The sequence below is a fragment of the Oncorhynchus tshawytscha genome, linkage group LG07 (assembly GCF_018296145.1).
Source record: "Oncorhynchus tshawytscha isolate Ot180627B linkage group LG07, Otsh_v2.0, whole genome shotgun sequence".
In the NCBI taxonomy this organism is placed as follows: domain Eukaryota; kingdom Metazoa; phylum Chordata; class Actinopteri; order Salmoniformes; family Salmonidae; genus Oncorhynchus; species Oncorhynchus tshawytscha.
Genome location: NC_056435.1, coordinates 75746946 through 75764275, shown reverse-complemented (window position 1 = coordinate 75764275; position 17330 = coordinate 75746946). Strand labels below are relative to the sequence as shown.

Sequence of the window (17330 nt, the reverse complement as noted above, 5' to 3'; positions counted from 1 at the left end):
TAGCCACAGTGAGAGAGCTGGATGAGGCCTATCATCATAGAACACATGGGATTTACAGCATCTTCAGGAGCCCATGATTAGTGTTTCAATAAGGATCCTCCTTTAGAGAGTTAGATATGGGCCCTGGTCTAAAGTTGGCCACCACATAGGGAATAGGGCCCTGGTCTAAAGTAGTGCACTATATAGGGAATAGGGTGCCATTTGGGATAGAGAGTTTCAATTGACTGGCAATACAGTCAATGTTAGATTATGGAATATTGATATGGAAATACCAAATAAATCCTTATTAAATAATGCATGACAATAATACCACATTATATCCCTTTAAGGATCATTTACTGTGACTGTCAGCTGTGGTAATATACTGTTTGTACTAATTTAGAACAATATATTACACATTTGGTTATTTGTTTTACAGTCTTTAAAGTAGCTAATTCATACGGTCTATAATCACAATATCTGTCTTAAGAAAGTCTTGAAACGGAAGTAATGGCACATTGTGAAATAACGTTGAGATGTTTGTTTGGGTGTGAAAATATTAGTTCAAAGATGGACACCATTCCTTATTGTGTTTCTTTAACCGTTCAGAGAACGACCAGAGAAATCAGGTTGAACACTGGAACCATCATCATATTGACATATCTGACATCTGAAATTCCCTTCGCAAGTTGTTTTATTAAGTGCCTTGTTGGCTTTCCTTTCCACGTCTATGACATGAAACAGTATATTAGGACAATAAATATATCGTAACTGATAGTGCTTAGCAAGCAAAGGAATAGCGTGGAGGTGAGTGTATCTAGTGAAGGTCTGGGTTTAGCGTGGAGAAACCCAGTCTGTGCTAACATTCCACTCCTCGTCGCCTAACATGTCTGGGGGTGGAATGTTAGCACAAACAGACCGTATTTCAGGCTAAGTCTGGTCTGGGGAGGATAGAAAGTAACAATTATTTCTTAAATTCTAAAACAAATATTGCAAGGTTAATGATAAACCCCATCGAAATGGTAGGAATGAATTCTCTATAAACTATCTTTAACCCATCCAACTGAATACACGGAAGGGATACTTTCAGGGTCCTGGATGAACTTCTTGGTCGCGTCCCAAACGGCAGCCTATTCCCTTTGTAGCGCACTACTTTTGACCAGGGCACTATAGAGGGAATAGGCTGCAGCCCTAGTTTAACGCATAGCATAGCGACCCCCTGATAAACTGACTGTAGTAAAATGACACATTTTTCTTAAAAAATATTTCTAGCAATTATTCTGTACACTTTTAAGTATAGGCAAAACCAATGTTGACTGTTTCAGTCTGTCTGTTAGCCCAGCACCAATCAAAGGAAAGGAGATGGAGCCAGTTCATATGCTAAGAGTACTGCAGGAGCCAATGGCAATGCTCCGTAGCGAGTCACTTCCTGTTACAGGAGGAGCTTCCCGTTGCGGTGGATCTTGAGGATCTTTCCTAGTCTCTGTTTGGCCGTTGCCATGCCTTTCTTTAGCCGCTTCGCTGAGGGGCACATAGAGGCAGAAAGCAGAAAGAGGAATTCAACAGTGACTATCTCTAAGATTATTTAGTACAATGTGGATGTGAAAAATGAGGGCACAAGTATAAATATAGTAAGGGAAACCAGTGTATATAATATGATTAGAAGTATATATAATAGGGGTACCAGGATATATAACAGGGACACCAGGGTATATTATTGGGCAACCAGGATATATAATAGGGGCACCAGGATATATAATAGGGGCACCAGGATATATAACAGGGGCACCAGTGCATATAATAGGGGCACCAGGATATATAATAGGGGCACCAGTGCATATAATAGGGGCACCAGTGCATATAATAGGGGCACCAGGATATATAATAGGGGCACCAGTGCATATAATAGGGGCACCAGTGCATATAATAGGGGCACCAGTGCATATAATAGGGGCACCAGTGCATATAATAGGGGCACCAGTGCATATAATAGGGGCACCAGTGCATATAATAGGGGCACCAGTGTATATAATAGGGGCACCAGTGCATATAATAGGGGCACCAGTGTATATAATAGGGGCACCAGTGCATATAATAGGGGCACCAGTGTATATAATAGGGGCACCAGTGTTTTTTATAGGGGCACCAGTGTATATAACAGGGGCACCAGTGTATATAACAGGGGCACCAGTGTATATAATAGGGGCACCAGTGCATATAATAGGGGCACCAGTGTATATAATAGGGGCACCAGTGCATATAATAGGGGCACCAGTGTATATAATAGGGGCACCAGTGTTTTTATAGGGGCACCAGTGTATATAACAGGGGCACCAGTGTATATAATAGGGGCACCAGTGCATATAATAGGGGCACCAGTGTATATAATAGGGGCACCAGTGCATATAATAGGGGCACCAGTGTATATAATAGGGGCACCAGTGTTTTTATAGGGGCACCAGTGTATATAACAGGGGCACCAGTGTATATAACAGGGGCACCAGTGCATATAATAGGGGCACCAGTGTATATAATAGGGGCACCAGTGTATATAATAGGGGCACCAGTGTATATAATAGGGGCACCAGTGTATATAATAGGGGCACCAGTGTATATAATAGGGGCACCAGTGTATATAATAGGGGCACCAGTGTATATAATAGGGGCACCAGTGTATATAATAGGGGCACCAGTGTATATAATAGGGGCACCAGTGTATATAATAGGGGCACCAGTGTATATAATAGGGGCACCAGTGTATATAATAGGGGCACCAGTGTATATAATAGGGGCACCAGTGTATATAATAGGGGCACCAGTGTATATAATAGGGGCACCAGTGTATATAATAGGGGCACCAGTGTATATAATAGGGGCACCAGTGTATATAATAGGGGCACCAGTGTATATAATAGGGGCACCAGTGTATATAATAGGGGCACCAGTGTATATAACAGGGGCACCAGTGTATATAACAGGGGCACCAGTGTATATAATAGGGGCACCAGTGTATATAATAGGGGCACCAGTGTATATAATAGGGGCACCAGTGTATATAACAGGGGCACCAGTGTATATAACAGGGGCACCAGTGTATATAATAGGGGCACCAGTGTATATAATAGGGGCACCAGTGTATATAATAGGGGCACCAGTGTATATAACAGGGGCACCAGTGTATATAATAGGGGCACCAGTGTTTTTATAGGGGCACCAGTGTTTTTATAGGGGCACCAGTGTATATAACAGGGGCACCAGTGTATATAATAGGGCACCAGTGTATATAATAGGGGCACCAGTGTTTTTATAGGGGCACCAGTGTATATAATAGGGGCACCAGTGTATATATGTGAATCGTCCCCCGGTCTATCCAGCTAGACGGACCATTTAGTATCAATGGAAAGCAACAGTTAATCTTGTTAGTGGTGAGGCTCTTTACTGAACGATACACCACACCAACCAACAGTATAGAATGTCTGGTATTTCCCTGTCGATGAAATCACTTACCTTCGCCCTTTGCGTCACCCTTTCCTGCTCCACCTGCTCCTCCTGCGGCTCCTCGCTCCCCTTGGCTGTGTTGTTGTTGTTATTGTTGTGAGATGATGAAAATGTGGAGGGTCGTCTCTGTGTAAGGAAGACTCCAGGGGCCATGGGTTGGGGCCCCCAGCCTGCTTCCCTCCTGCCCCAGAGGAGTATTCATGGTCGGTCTGACCAGGCTCGGAGTCCCGGCCCGCGTCTGGTTCTGGAGAACTGCTGTCCCTACTCAACTTCCTCACTGGCTCCTCCTCTTCCTCCTCCTCTCTCAAAACAGCAGGGGGCTTCTTTTTTGTGCTCTTCTGCTTTTTCTTGGTCTTCTGCTGCTCCTTCTGGAAGAAACAAATATTAACACAGAACCCCCGAGCCCTGACCCTGAGGTGATGACTAGAGGGACATAACCCTGAGGTGATGACTAGAGGGACATAACCCTGAGGTGATGACTAGAGGGACATAACCCTGAGGTGATGACTAGAGGGACATAACCCTGAGGTGATGACTAGAGGGACATAACCCTGAGGTGATGACTAGAGGGACATAACCCTGAGGTGATGACTAGAGGAACATAACCCTGAGGTGATGACTAGAGGGACATAACCCTGAGGTGATGACTAGAGGAACATAACCCTGAGGTGATGACTAGAGGGACATAACCCTGAGGTGATGACTAGAGGAACATAACCCTGAGGTGATGACTAGAGGGACATAACCCTGAGGTGATGACTAGAGGAACATAACCCTGAGGTGATGACTAGAGGGACATAACCCTGAGGTGATGACTAGAGGGACATAACCCTGAGGTGATGACTAGAGGGACATAACCCTGAGGTGATGACTAGAGGGACATAACCCTGAGGTGATGACTAGAGGGACATAACCCTGAGGTGATGACTAGAGGGACATAACCCTGAGGTGATGACTAGAGGAATATAACCCTGAGGTGATGACTAGAGGGACATAACCCTGAGGTGATGACTAGAGGGACATAACCCTGAGGTGATGACTAGAGGAATATAACCCTGAGGTGATGACTAGAGGGACATAACCCTGAGGTGATGACTAGAGGAACATAACCCTGAGGTGATGACTAGAGGGACATAACCCTGAGGTGATGACTAGAGGAACATAACCCTGAGGTGATGACTAGAGGAATATAACCCTGAGGTGATGACTAGAGGGACATAACCCTGAGGTGATGACTAGAGGAACATAACCCTGAGGTGATGACTAGAGGGACATAACCCTGAGGTGATGACTAGAGGGACATAACCCTGAGGTGATGACTAGAGGGACATAACCCTGAGGTGATGACTAGAGGGACATAACCCTGAGGTGATGACTAGAGGGACATAACCCTGAGGTGATGACTAGAGGAATATAACCCTGAGGTGATGACTAGAGGGACATAACCCTGAGGTGATGACTAGAGGAACATAACCCTGAGGTGATGACTAGAGGGACATAACCCTGAGGTGATGACTAGAGGAACATAACCCTGAGGTGATGACTAGAGGAATATAACCCTGAGGTGATGACTAGAGGAACATAACCCTGAGGTGATGACTAGAGGAACATAACCCTGAGGTGATGACTAGAGGGACATAACCCTGAGGTGATGACTAGAGGAACATAACCCTGAGGTGATGACTAGAGGGACATAACCCTGAGGTGATGACTAGAGGGACATAACCCTGAGGTGATGACTAGAGGGACATAACCCTGAGGTGATGACTAGAGGGACATAACCCTGAGGTGATGACTAGAGGGACATAACCCTGAGGTGATGACTAGAGGGACATAACCCTGAGGTGATGACTAGAGGGACATAACCCTGAGGTGATGACTAGAGGGACATAACCCTGAGGTGATGACTAGAGGAACATAACCCTGAGGTGATGACTAGAGGGACATAACCCTGAGGTGATGACTAGAGGAACATAACCCTGAGGTGATGCTGCTCCACCACTGGTGAGTTCCCCCTCAACATCACTCTTCCCAGCTAACCTGGTGAGTTCCCCCTCAACATCACTCTTCCCAGCTAACCTGGTGAGTTCCCCCTCAACAGCACACTTCCCAGCTAACCTGGTGAGTTCCCCCTCAACAGCACACTTCCCAGCTAACCTGGTGAGTTCCCCCTCAACAGCACACTTCCCAGCTAACCTGGTGAGTTCCCCCCTCAATAACACTCTTCCCAGCTAACCTGGTGAGTTCCCCCCTCAACAGCACACTTCCCAGCTAACCTGGTGAGTTCCCCCTTAACAGCACTCTTCCCAGCTAAACTGGTGAGTTCCCCCTCAATAACACTCTTCCCAGCTAACCTGGTGAGTTCCCCCTCAACAGCACACTTCCCAGCTAACCTGGTGAGTTCCCCCCTCAACAGCACACTTCCCAGCTAACCTGGTGAGTTCCCCCTCAATAACACTCTTCCCAGCTAACCTGGTGAGTTCCCCCCTCAACAGCACACTTCCCAGCTAACCTGGTGAGTTCCCCTACTCAACAGCACACTTCCCAGCTAACCTGGTGAGTTCCCCCCCTCAACAACACTTTTCCCTACTAACCTGGTGTGTCCCCCCCGCCCCGTTAACACTATTCCCTACTAACCTGGTGTCCCCCCGCCCCCGTCAACACTATTCCCTACTAACCTGGTGTGTGTGTGTGTGTCCCCGTCAACACTATTCCCTACTAACCTGGTGTCCCCCCTCGTCAACACTATTCCCTACTAACCTGGTGTGTGTGTGTCCCCCCCGTCAACACTATTCCCTACTAACCTGTGTGTGTGTGTGTCCGTCAACACTATTCCCTACTAACCTGGTGTCCCCCACCCCCCGTCAACACTATTCCCTACTAACCTGGTGTGTGTGTCCCCCCCGTCAACACTATTCCCTACTAACCTGGTGTGTGTCCCCCCGTCAACACGATTGCCTACTAACTGCTGTGTGTGTGTGTCCCCGTCAACACTATTCCCTACTAACCTGGTGCCCCCCGTCAACACTATTCCCTACTAACCTGGTGTGTGTGTCCCACCCCGTCAACACTATTCCCTACTAACCTGGTGTGTGTGTCCCACCCCGTCAACACTATTCCCTACTAACCCGGTGTGTGTGTCCCCCCCGTCAACACTATTCCCTACTAACCTGGTGGGTGTGTCCCCCCCCGTCAACACGATTGCCTACTAACCTGGTGTGTGTGTGTGTCCCCGTCAACACTATTCCCTACTAACCTGGTGCCCCCGTTAACACTATTCCCTACTAACCTGGTGCCCCCCGTTAACACTATTCCCTACTAACCTGGTGCCCCCCGTTAACACTATTCCCTACTAACCTGTGTCCCCCCCCGTCAACACTATTCCCTACTAACCTGGTGTGTGAGTTTGGCTGCAGCAGCCGCCAGTCCTGTCTCTATGGACGCCACTCGCGCTCCTTCTCTGGCCGGCCTCGCCTGACGAAGCACAGAGGGACCGACACGTGCTGCAACCACAGAGACACCATAACACTCACTTCACAGCTCAGACAATGCATGAATCTATACGGAACAAAATTACTAAACAATTTCAAAGACTACTGAGCTACAGTTCATATAAGGAATTCAGTCAATTGAAATAAATAAATTTGGCCCTAATATATGGATTGGGAATACAAATATGCACCTGTTGGTCACAGATACCTTAAAAATTCAAAAGGCACTTGCAAATCTGAGCTACCTTTGTTGCAGGTGCATTGTAACAGTTGAATAACATGTGAAAAAATAAGAAACCGGCACACTGCTCTGACTAGTATCACTACTCTTGATAGTATCACTACTCTGACTAGTATCACTACTAGTATCACTACTCTACTAGTATCACTACTCTGGATAGTATCACTACTCTGGATAGTATCACTACTCTGGATAGTATCACTACTCTGGATAGTATCACTACTCTGGATAGTATCACTACTAGTATCACTACTCTGACTAGTATCACTACTCTGGATAGTAGCACTACTCTGACTAGTAGCACTACTCTGGATAGTAGCACTACTCTGACTAGTAGCACTACTCTGGATAGTAGCACTACTCTGGATAGTATCACTGCTCTGGATAGTATCACTACTCTGACTAGTATCACTACTCTGGATAGTATCACTACTCTGACTAGTAGCACTACTCTGACTAGTAGCACTACTCTGACTAGTAGCACTACTCTGGATAGTAGCACTACTCTGGATAGTAGCACTACTCTGACTAGTAGCACTACTCTGGATAGTAGCACTACTCTGGATAGTAGCACTACTCTGACTAGTAGCACTACTCTGACTAGTAGCACTACTCTGGATAGTAGCACTACTCTGACTAGTATCACTACTCTGGATAGTATCACTACTCTGGATAGTATCACTGCTCTGGATAGTAGCACTACTCTGGATAGTATCACTACTCGGACTAGTAGCACTACTCTGGATAGTAGCACTACTCTGACTAGTAACACTACTCTGACTAGTAGCACTACTCTGACTAGTAGCACTACTCTGACTAGTAGCACTACTCTGGATAGTAGCACTACTCTGGATAGTAGCACTACTCTGACTAGTATCACTACTCTGGATAGTATCACTACTCTGGATAGTATCACTACTCTGGATAGTAGCACTACTCTGGATAGTATCACTACTCGGACTAGTAGCACTACTCTGGATAGTATCACTACTCTGGATAGTATCACTACTCTGACTAGTATCACTACTCTGGATAGTATCACTGCTCTGACTAGTATCACTACTCTGGATAGTATCACTGCTCTGATAGTATCACTGCTCTGACTAGTAGCACTACTCTGGATAGTAGCACTACTCTGACTAGTAGCACTACTCTGACTAGTAGCACTACTCTGGATAGTAGCACTACTCTGGATAGTAGCACTACTCTGACTAGTAGCACTACTCTGACTAGTAGCACTACTCTGGATAGTATCACTGCTCTGGATAGTATCACTACTAGTATCACTGCTCTGGATATTATCACTACTCTGGATAGTAGCACTACTCTGACTAGTATCACTGCTCTGGATAGTATCACTACTCTGGATAGTATCACTACTAGTATCACTGCTCTGGATATTATCACTACTCTGGATAGTAGCACTACTCTGGATAGTAGCACTACTCTGACTAGTAGCACTACTCTGGATAGTATCACTACTCTGACTAGTATCACTACTCTGACTAGTATCACTACTCTGACTAGTATCACTACTCTGGATAGTATCACTACTCTGGATAGTATCACTGCTCTGGATAGTATCACTACTAGTATCACTACTCTGGATAGTAGCACTACTCTGACTAGTAGCACTACTCTGACTAGTATCACTACTCTGACTAGTATCACTACTCTGACTAGTATCACTACTCTGGATAGTATCACTACTCTGGATAGTATCACTGCTCTGGATAGTATCACTACTAGTATCACTACTCTGGATAGTAGCACTACTCTGGATAGTAGCACTACTCTGACTAGTAGCACTACTCTGGATAGTATCACTACTCTGACTAGTATCACTACTCTGGATAGTAGAACTACTCTGACTAGTAGCACTACTCTGGATAGTATCACTACTCTGACTAGTATCACTACTCTGGATAGTATCACTGCTCTGGATAGTATCACTACTAGTATCACTGCTCTGGATAGTATCACTGCTCTGGATAGTATCACTGCTCTGGATAGTATCACTACTAGTATCACTGCTCTGGATAGTATCACTACTCTGGATAGTATCACTACTCTGACTAGTATCACTGCTCTGGATAGTATCACTGCTAGTATCACTACTCTGACTAGTATCACTACTCTGGATAGTATCACTACTCTGACTAGTATCACTGCTCTGATAGTATCACTGCTCTGGTTAGTATCACTGCTCTGGATAGTATAATTTCTCTGGATAGTATCACTACTCTGACTAGTATCACTACTCTGGATAGTATCACTACTCTGGATAGTATCACTGCTCTGGATAGTAGCACTACTCTGGATAGTATCACTACTCGGACTAGTAGCACTACTCTGGATAGTATCACTACTCTGGATAGTATCACTACTCCGGATAGTATCACTACTAGTATCACTACTCTGATAGTATCACTACTCTGATAGTATCACTGCTCTGGATAGTATCACTGCTCTGGATAGTATCACTACTAGTATCACTACTCTGGATAGTATCACTACTAGTATCACTACTCTGATAGTATCACTGCGCTTGATAGTATCACTGCTCTGGATAGTAGCACTACTCTGGATAGTATCACTGCTCTGGATAGTATCACTACTCTGGATAGTATCACTACTCTGGATAGTATCACTGCTCTGATAGTATCACTGCTCTGGATAGTATCACTGCTCTGGATAGTATCACTACTCTGGATAGTATCACTACTCTGGATAGTATCACTACTCTGGATAGTAGCAAGACTCTGGATAGTATCACTACTCTGGATAGTAGCAAGACTCTGGATAGTATCACTACTCTGGATAGTATCACTACTCTGACTAGTAGCACTACTCTGGATAGTAGCACTACTCTGACTAGTAGCACTACTCTGGATAGTATCACTGCTCTGATAGTATCACTACTCTGGATAGTATCACTGCTCTGGATAGTATCACTAATCTGGATAGTATCATTTCTCTGGATAGTATCACTACTCTGGATAGTATCATTTCTCTGGATAGTAGCACTACTCTGGATAGTATCACTGCTCTGGATAGTATCACTAATCTGGATAGTATCATTTCTCTGGATAGTATCACTACTCTGGATAGTATCATTTCTCTGGATAGTAGCACTACTCTGGATAGTATCACTGCTCTGGATAGTATCACTACTCTGGATAGTATCACTACTCTGGATAGTATCACTGCTCTGATAGTAAGACTACTCTGGATAGTAGCACTACTCTGGATAGTATCACTACTCTGGATAGTATCACTACTCTTGATAGTATCATTTCTCTGGATAGTATCACTACTCTGGATAGTATCATTTCTCTGGATAGTATCACTACTCTGGATAGTATCACTGCTCTGGATAGTATCACTACTCTGGATAGTATCATTTCTCTGGATAGTATCACTACTCTGGATAGTATCACTACTCTGGATAGTATCACTGCTCTGGATAGTATCACTACTCTGGATAGTATCATTTCTCTGGATAGTAGCACTACTCTGGATAGTATCACTGCTCTGGATAGTATCACTACTCTGGATAGTATCATTTCTCTGGATAGTATCACTACTCCGGATAGTATCACTACTAGTATCACTACTCTGGATAGTATCACTACTCTGGATAGTATCACTGCTCTGGATAGCATCACTACTCTGGATAGTATCACTACTCTGGATAGTATCACTACTCTGGATAGTATCACTACTCTGGATAGTATCACTACTCTGACTAGTAGCACTACTCTGGATAGTATCACTACTCTGGATAGTATCACTACTCTGACTAGTATCACTACTCTGGATAGTATCACTACTCTGGATAGTATCACTGCTCTGGATAGTATCACTGCTCTGGATAGTATCACTACTCTGGATAGTAGCACTACTCTGGATAGTATCACTGCTCTGGATAGTATCACTACTCTGGATAGTATCACTACTCTGGATAGTATCACTACTCTGGATAGTATCACTACTCTGGATAGTATCACTACTCTGGATAGTATCACTGCTCTGGATAGTATCACTACTAGTATCACTACTCTGATAGTATCACTACTCTGATAGTATCACTACTCTGATAGTATCACTACTCTGGATAGTATCACTGCTCTGGATAGCATCACTACTCTGGATAGTATCACTGCTCTGATAGTATCACTGATAGTATAACTACTCTGGATAGTATCACTACTCTGGATAGTATCACTACTCTGGATAGTATCACTACTCTGGATAGTATCACTACTCAAGATAGTATCACTACTCAAGATAGTATCACTACTCAAGATAGCATCACTACTCTGGATAGCATCACTGCTCTGATAGTATCACTGCTCTGGATAGTATCACTGATAGTATCACTACTCTGGATAGTATCACTGCTAGTATCACTACTCTGGATAGTATCACTACTCTGGATAGTATCACTACTCTGGATAGTATCACTAGTCTGGATGGTATCACTGCTATTATTTATACTCTGGATAGTATCACTGCTAGTATCACTACTCTGGATAGTATCACTGCTATTATCACTACTCTGGATAGTACCACTGCTAGTATGACTACTCTGGATAGTATCCCTACTAGTATCACTACTCTGGATAGTATCACTACTAGTATCACTACTCTGGATAGTATCACTACTCTGGATAGTATCACTACTCTGGATAGTATCACTACTCTGGATAGTATCACTACTCTGGATAGTATCACTGCTCTGGATAGTACCACTAATCTGGATAGTATCACTGCTCTGGATAGTATCACTGCTCTGATAGTATCACTACTCTGATAGTATCACTACTCTGATAGTATCACTACTCTGGATAGTATCACTGCTCTGATAGTATCACTACTCTGATAGTATCACTACTCTGATAGTATCACTACTCTGGATAGTATCACTGCTCTGATAGTAACACTACTCGGGATAGTATCACTACTCTGGATAGTATCACTACTCTGGATAGTATCACTGCTCTGATAGTAACACTGCTCTGGATAGTATCACTACTCTGGATAGTATCACTACTCTGGATAGTATCACTACTCCGGATAGTATCACTACTAGTATCACTACTCTGGATAGTATAATTTCTCTGGATAGTATCACTACTAGTATCACTACTCTGATAGTATCACTACTCTGATAGTATCACTGCTCTGGATAGTATCACTGCTCTGGATAGTATCACTGCTCTGGATAGTATCACTACTAGTATCACTACTCCGGATAGTATCACTACTCTGATAGTATCACTGCGCTTGATAGTATCACTACTCTGGATAGTAGCACTACTCTGGATAGTATCACTGCTCTGGATAGTATCACTACTCTGGATAGTATCACTGCTCTGATAGTATCACTACTCTGGATAGTATCACTACTCTGACTAGTAGCACTACTCTGGATAGTATCACTGCTCTGATAGTATCACTACTCTGGATAGTATCACTGCTCTGGATAGTATCACTAATCTGGATAGTATCATTTCTCTGGATAGTATCACTACTCTGGATAGTATCACTGCTCTGGATAGTATCACTACTCTGGATAGTATCACTGCTCTGGATAGTATCACTGCTCTGGATAGTATCACTGCTAGTATCACTACTCTGGATAGTATCACTGCTCTGGATAGTATCACTACTCTGATAGTATCACTGCTCTGATAGTATCACTGCTCTTGATAGTATCACTACTCTGGATAGTATCACCACTCTGGATAGTATCACCACTCTGGATAGTATCACCGCTCTCGATAGTGTCACTACTAGTATCACTACTCTGGATAGTATCACTACTCTGATAGTATCACTACTCTGATAGTATCACTACTCTGGATAGTATCACTGCTCTGATAGTAACACTACTCGGGATAGTATCACTACTCTGGATAGTATCACTGCTAGTATCACTACTCTGGATAGTATCACTACTCTGGATAGTATCACTACTCTGGATAGTATCACTACTCTGGATAGTATCACTACTCTGGATAGTATCACTACTCTGGATAGTATCACTGCTCTGGATAGTATCACTACTCTGATAGTATCACTACTCTGATAGTATCACTACTCTGGATAGTATCACTACTCTGGATAGTATCACTACTCTGGATAGTATCACTTCTCTGGATAGTATCACTACTCTGGATAGTATCACTACTCTGGATAGTATCACTGCTAGTATCACTAGTCTGGATGGTATCACTGCTATTATTTATACTCTGGATAGTAGCACTACTCTGGATAGTATCACTGCTAGTATCACTACTCTGGATAGTATCACTGCTATTATCACTACTCTGGATAGTACCACTGCTAGTATCACTACTCTGGATAGTATCCCTACTAGTATCACTACTCTGGATAGTATCCCTACTAGTATCACTACTCTGGATAGTATTACTACTCTGGATAGTATCACTCTGGATAGTATCTGGATAGTATCACTACTCTGGGTAGTATCACTACTCTGGGTAGTATCACTACTCTGGATAGTATCACTACTCTGGATAGTATCACTACTCTGGATAGTATCACTGCTCTGGATAGTACCACTAATCTGGATAGTATCACTGCTCTGGATAGTATCACTGCTCTGATAGTATCACTACTCTGATAGTATCACTACTCTGATAGTATCACTACTCTGATAGTATCACTACTCTGGATAGTATCACTGCTCTGATAGTATCACTGCTCTGGATAGTATCACTGCTCTGATAGTATCACTGCTCTGGATAGTATCACTGATAGTATCACTACTCTGATAGTATCACTACTCTGATAGTATCACTACTCTGATAGTATCACTACTCTGGATAGTAACACTGCTCTGATAGTAACACTGCTCGGGATAGTATCACTACTCTGGATAGTATCACTGCTAGAATCACTACTCTGGATAGTATCACTACTCTGGATAGTATCACTGCTAGAATCACTGATCTTGATAGTATCACTACTCTGGATAGTATCACTACTCTGGATAGTATCACTACTCTGGATAGTATCACTACTCTGGATAGTATCACTACTCTGATAGTATCACTGCTCTGATAGTATCACTGCTCTGATAGTATCACTGCTCTTGATAGTATCACTACTCTGGATAGTATCACTACTCTGACTAGTATCACTACTCTGACTAGTATCACTACTCTGGATAGTATCACCACTCTGGATAGTATCACCGCTCTCGATAGTGTCACTACTAGTATCACTACTCTGGATAGTATCACTACTCTGGATAGTATCACTGCTCTTGATAGTATCACTGCTCTGGATAGTATCACTGCTCTGGATAGTATCACTGCTCTGGATAGTATCACTACTCTGGATAGTATCACTACTCTGGATAGTATCACTACTCTGGATAGTATCACTACTCTGGATAGTATCACTACTCTGGATAGTATCACTACTCTGGCTAGTATCACTACTCTGGATAGTATCACTACTCTGATAGTATCACTACTCTGGATAGTATCACTACTCTGGATAGTATCACTACTCTGATAGTATCACTACTCTGGATAGTATCACTACTCTGATAGTATCACTACTCTGGATAGTATCACTACTCTGGATAGTATCACTACTCTGGATAGTACCACTAATCTGGATAGTATCACTGCTCTGGATAGTATCACTACTCTGATAGTATCACTGCTCTGATAGTATCACTACTCTGATAGTATCACTACTCTGATAGTATCACTGCTCTGATAGTATCACTGCTCTGGATAGTATCACTGATAGTATCACTACTCTGATAGTATCACTACTCTGGATAGTATCACTGCTCTGATAGTAACACTGCTCGGGATAGTATCACTACTCTGGATAGTATCACTACTCTGGATAGTATCACTGCTCTGATAGTATCACTACTCTGGATAGTATCATTTCTCTGGATAGTATCACTACTAGTATCACTACTAGTATCACTACTAGTATCACTACTCTGATAGTATCACTACTCTGATAGTATCACTGCTCTGGATAGTATCACTGCTCTGGATAGTATCACTGCTCTGGATAGTATCACTACTAGTATCACTACTCGGATAGTATCACTACTAGTATCACTACTCTGACTAGTAGCACTACTCTGGATAGTATCACTACTCTGGATAGTATCACTACTCTGGATAGTATCACTACTCTGACTAGTAGCACTACTCTGACTAGTAGCACTACTCTGGATAGTATCACTGCTCTGATAGTATCACTACTCTGGATAGTATCACTGCTCTGGATAGTATCACTACTCTGGATAGTATCACTTCTCTGGATAGTATCACTACTCTGGATAGTATCACTACTCTGGATAGTAGCACTACTCTGGATAGTATCACTGCTCTGGATAGTATCACTACTCTGGATAGTATCACTGCTCTGGATAGTAGCACTACTCTGGATAGTATCACTACTCTGGATAGTATCACTACTCTGGATAGTATCACTACTCTGGATAGTATCACTGCTCTGATAGTAAGACTACTCCGGATAGTATCACTACTCTAGATAGTATCACTACTCTGGATAGTATCACTGCTCTGATAGTATCACTACTCTGATAGTATCACTACTCTGATAGTATCACTACTCTGGATAGTATCACTACTCTGGATAGTATCACTACTCGTGATAGTATCACTACTCTGGATAGTATCACTACTCTGGATAGTATCACTGCTCTGGATAGTATCACTACTCTGGATAGTATCACTACTCTGGATAGTATCACTGCTAGTATCACTACTCTGGATAGTATCACTACTCTGGATAGTATCACTACTCTGGATAGTATCACTACTCTGGATAGTATCACTGCTAGTATCACTACTCTGGATAGTATCACTACTCTGGATAGTATCACTACTCTGGATAGTATCACTACTCTGGATAGTATCACTACTCTGGATAGTATCACTACTCTGGATAGTATCACTGCTAGTATCACTACTCTGGATAGTATCACTGATAGTATCACTACTCTGGATAGTATCACTGCTATTATCACTACTCTGGATAGTATCACTGCTAGTATCACTACTCTGGATAGTATCACTGATAGTATCACTACTCTGGATAGTATCACTACTCTGGATAGTATCACTACTCTGGATAGTATCACTACTCTGGATAGTATCACTACTCTGGATAGTATCACTGCTCTGGATAGTATCACTACTCTGGATAGTATCACTGCTCTGGATAGTATCACTACTCTGGATAGTATCACTGCTCTGGATAGTATCACTAATCTGGATAGTATCACTGCTCTGGATAGTATCACTGCTCTGATAGTATCACTACTCTGATAGTATCACTAGTATCTGATAGTATCACTACTCTGATAGTATCACTACTCTGATAGTATCACTACTCTGATAGTATCACTACTCTGGATAGTATCACTGCTCTGATAGTATCACTGCTCTGATAGCATCACTGCTCTGGATAGTATCACTGATAGTATCACTACTCTGATAGTATCACTACTCTGATAGTATCACTACTCTGATAGTATCACTACTCTGATAGTATCACTACTCTGATAGTATCACTACTCTGATAGTATCACTGCTCTGATAGTAACACTGCTCGGGATAGTATCACTACTCTGGATAGTATCACTGCTAGAATCACTACTCTGGATAGTATCACTGCTAGAATCACTGATCTTGATAGTATCACTACTCTGGATAGTATCACTACTCTGGATAGTATCACCGCTCTCGATAGTGTCACTACTAGTATCACTACTCTGGATAGTATCACTACTCTGGATAGTATCACTACTCTGGATAGTATCACTACTCTGACTAGTATCACTGCTCTGGCTAGTATCACTGCTCTGGATGGTATCACTGATCTTGATAGTATCACTACTCTGATAGTATCACTACTCTGATAGTATCACTACTCTGATAGTATCACTACTCTGATAGTATCACTACTCTGGATAGTATCACTGCTCTGATAGTATCACTACTCTGATAGTATCACTACTCTGATAGTATCACTACTCTGGATAGTATCACTGCTCTGATAGTAACACTACTCGGGATAGTATCACT

At 42.9% G+C, this 17330-nt stretch overlaps 1 pseudogene; it reads right to left on the bottom strand.

Annotated features, from left to right (window-relative positions):
- Nucleotides 1-319: 319 nt before the first annotated feature.
- Nucleotides 320-17330, bottom strand: part of LOC121846745 — a 171846-nt pseudogene continuing 154835 nt past the window's right edge.